Below are 4491 nucleotides of genomic sequence, written 5' to 3'. Positions count from 1 at the left end.
TATGTATGTATGTATGTATGTATGTATGTATGTATGTATGTATGTATGTATGTATGTATGTATGTATGTATGTATGTATGTATGTACAGATGTATGGATGTATGTATGTATGTATGGATGTATGGATGGATGGATGGAAGAATTACTCCTATTAGGTCTTGCATGAGGCAAAAATAAACTTGAAACCCCCCCATTGCCAGGTAGAGAAGCGGTGACACTTCAGCTTGTTCTCTTGTTAGGGCGCCTTGTCAATGAAACTTTTTAAATCAACAGAACATTTGAAATAAAAATCAGATGGCTCCACTAAAAACTGAAAAAAAAAACTGAAAAGTTTGTCCCTGGATGATCCTGATCACGGGTACCAAACACCTGTCCTTCACCTAGTGTAGAGATGCAAACAGTTCAGCCAATAGATCCAGGTATATTGGACCAGGAACATCTCTTAAAATGGATGGACAATCATATAAGAAAGTCTATATTAGAAAAAGGGGAAGAATATTAAATTAGATTGTTAAACTTTTATTCACAATAGTTTTGGATAAGAAGAATAGATTGAAAGAAAGTTTTCTTTCAACCTAATATTGAAAGAAAGAATCTAAAAAATACCAGAAATATAGAAGGAAAAATGACCCACATGCTTTGCCGAAACAAATATATTTATCTTTAACTTGGTTTGAGGGATTGCCTTTGAGTCAATGAGTCGATGCAATCAGCTGATTTTCCTTAGATAGAAAACTTTGAACCAATCAGACTGTATGATCTGATTAAATTGTCTCTGTAAAGTGCCTTGAGATGACATGTGTTGTGGATTGGTGCTATATAAATAGACTGAATTTAATTTCAATGATGCTGTTAGGCCACAACCGCACAAGAACACACTTAAGGCAGTACCATGACATTTATCAGGTTGATCCATCTCATTATCAAGTACTAAAATAAAAGGAAAATAAATGAAGTTTGAAAAAAAAAACTGAGGTCCAATTCAGGTCCTTTTTTACAATGCTTAAGTTCTAGTTAATATATATAAAAAAAACTAAAAGTAGAAAAAATAAATACAACCTGTTATGTATTATTATAGGCATGAGAACTTCAAGATGTGAAGACTCAGAACTGCGTGTTGTCAGGCCATCTTGACCTTCATCTCTGGAATATAGTGTTTGGTGAGAAGGACACAGAGAGATTGCACATGCTGTTGGGACAAGAATAAACAGGCTCCAACAGGAAACATAACAACTACTGATACCCAGCAACAAGTAACCGTCATATTTTCTGTAGGGTAAACCTAGGTAGAAACATTGCAGGTGATACATAATCATCTTCCAATTCTCCAAGAACTAGTTTTGTTTAAACAACTTTCCACATAAGAGCCTGAAATGAAATAATACATACAAGATTTTCTTAACTAACAAGATTGCATATAGAAGTGTGATGCCATGGCATGGCCATATTGTATAATTTTGTGTATTCTGAAATATGTAGGACTAAAATCCTGTCCAATCCTTGCACCTACTCATGGCATCTCCATGCATCTATTTTACCCTCCTGGGACACGGAACATTCATTTGTGTGCATTATAATTGACATTGTGTTCACCCTAATCTTCTTTTACTATTTAGGATGAATTTATCAAGCCCTACTGTAATATTTAGAGGACACCCTGGCCTTTCCTGTGATGTAGGTGTACATTATGGAAAGCCCTTGCTTTTACTTAATCCAAATGGCTGGCTGACCTGTACCCACATTTTATGATAAAAGGATTGGTATGTCAAATAATTAAGTTATTTTGATATTTTTGCCAGGATAACTATATATAATCTTGTTAAATAAAGCCTAAACAACAATATTTTGACATCTTATGAAGTTTCTCTGTTCATATATAATAGCCCTTTTATAAACATCTATTTTACTGGACACCGGGTTAATATTTGTATTTTTAGTGACTGCCAATTGCCATAGGAGACAGAAGTGAAGCAGTAAGGGTTCTATTCACGATGGTGGAACAAGATTCAGATTTGGATCTGTTAGATGGACAGAAAGATGAGGAAGAATATCAACAGAGAAATATGGTAAAACAGGAGAGGATTAAGATGTATGAGGATAAGGGACATTCTCTGAGCCAGAGAGGAGGCAGGAACTTTGATGGCCAGGACCTAATTCAATGATTTCCTCATTTCAAATAGATGTGCTGAAGTTAAAAGTCACTCATAGTGCTGAATTTAATTAATTTGTGCTTTTCCTATAATCATAACTGCATCAAACCTCTGCTATCTAAGCTTACTGTTTATCAAAATGATCCTAAAATCAGTGAATACTGAAGTCCGATTCAATACTTTTGACTGTATTTTGATGAAAAAGATCTTTAAAGATTAAACTATTTATACAAATCAAAGACAGATGCCAACAGCCAGAAAGAAACTTAAAACTACTGAAAATGAAATCAAGACTTTCCTAAAAGAGAGAATTGAAAACTAGTTTTAGCATGTTTAAGTTTTATAATTTACTGTTCTCAATCCACAAAATCAATGGAATTTTGCCCCTAAAAGTAAAGAAATTACAGAAGATATTCAAAAATGGTTTGCATTTTGTAAAAATGTGTTGCTTTATTTGGTTAAAGTTATTCTAAAATCAGAAATAGTAATTTCTTACTATTTAATAAGGTGCAATTTCAGACTTATAAAATCAAAATATATGTTAAAAAAAATAATTAATAAATAAATAAAAGTAAGGTGTTCATTTAGGCGTAGATAGGTGGGAAATCACATAAAAAAAGGAATTGCAGGACAGGTTTGTTTTCGGGTCTCAGGAGGACACTACAGCCCCCCCAAAACAAATAACTAACCTAATGACAGCTAATTAGTATTTGGCTCATATATTTAGAAATATGGATGGTTCATATTCAGTTTATTCATTCATGAATTTTATAAAATCCTAGGAAATGTAAGTAATATACAAGGGGATATACCATCTAAAATTCCATTTAAAATCTTATTTAAAGAAACTATAATTCCTTACAGGACTACATCAGAACATCCCGCATTCAGTTTCAATTAAAATACCTAAAAGTACACAGAGACTATCCTTTCAGGTATACACTATTAGATAATCATTACTAGGCATTTAGAAGTATGTTTGACTCATTTAAAACTTGAATGTGCCCCTGACCATTGAGAAATTGTGATATTTAAAGAACTATATGATTTGTTTTGTTGTGTTCTTTATAAGGGAAATTGTCACAGTTTATTGGTCAGGTTTCCTTAAAAAAAAGAAGTTGAAATCAGTCAAGATTGGTATTCCGATCAGGTTCACACTGAAAAAAGACAGCAAAATGCTAAAATAAGTCTGGTAAAACCCCAAATTGCCATCACAGGGCTTACAGACTACTGTAGCCCACAATTCATAAAAATTGTGCAGGTCTACCTTTAATAGGTATGCAGTGCGAAAACATTTGATCTTAAAGCCCATAACACCTGGTATTATATTCTCTGGGCAAATAGGTCTAAACTTATTTATTTGACACTAAAAAAGTTAAAAATTAAATTAATAAATAAAAAGACAAGAAAGAAGGAGAAGAACCTGGTGTCACTTGTGATGATGTCACGGTTTGGAGCTGTTTACAGTAGGACCTGGAAACCCAATTACCGGTATTATATGGAGACTGTGATACATTTAAAGTTTAGTTTTAGGTCATAAGGTGTTTTTTAGACTATATTAAATTTAAAAAAGAATGATACTTTAGCAGATCTACACCTTGTAACATGAAGAGGCATCTAACACAAGTTATTTCAGAAGAAGGCAGTAACACTTGTAAGTAGAGCATAGGGTATCTGGTTCTCTTTCCTTAGTTTGAACAGGCATTTTTCTTGATATCATCATTAAATAAATTACACAAGGTATTTTAATTGAATTAGATTAGATATTATCTGTTCATATCAAATCATATGTTCCATTAATGCTTTTTTTATAGCTTAAAGCCTAGTGGCTCAAGAAAAAAGAAAACAAACAAAAAAATACTTGGAATATCCAAAAACATATTGAGAATATTATGTAAACTGACTGAGCCAAAGTATTTTAAACATTGCTAAGGTAAAACCTCATCCGCTCTGCCCCTAATAATCAATGAAACAGCAGCTGTCCTACATCCTCCATCCCAACTGCTTCCCAGTCAATAACAAGAGATGGCTTGTTTCCTCTCGTTTCAACAGAAATATGTCATTGACTGTTGGATGAACTCCAAGCAATCACCCTTCACTTGAATGTGTACCCTTCACTAGTCAAGAAGATGAAGTCACAGACTCATTCACACTGATGACTGCCAAGATTAGGTTGACACACTGCATACACAATGATCATTCAAATGTTCATTTATTATTGACTGTCCCTAGAATGGAAATATTAAGATCTATATGGATGGATGGATGGATGGATGGATGGATGGATGGATGGATGGATGGATGGATGGATGGATGGATGGATAGATAGATAGATAGATAG

At 33.4% G+C, this 4491-nt stretch overlaps 1 protein-coding gene across 2 annotated transcripts in view; it reads right to left on the bottom strand.

Moving 5' to 3' along the window:
* Positions 1-4491, bottom strand: part of tub (tubby bipartite transcription factor) — a 56087-nt gene that overhangs the window by 51099 nt on the left and 497 nt on the right. The window lies entirely within an intron of this gene.

The sequence above is a fragment of the Cyprinodon variegatus genome, unplaced genomic scaffold, assembly GCF_000732505.1.
Source record: "Cyprinodon variegatus isolate N-32 unplaced genomic scaffold, C_variegatus-1.0 Scaffold128, whole genome shotgun sequence".
Taxonomy (NCBI): domain Eukaryota; kingdom Metazoa; phylum Chordata; class Actinopteri; order Cyprinodontiformes; family Cyprinodontidae; genus Cyprinodon; species Cyprinodon variegatus.
The sequence above is the reverse complement of the archived record's forward strand: the minus strand, read 5'-3'. Positions and strand labels throughout refer to the sequence as shown.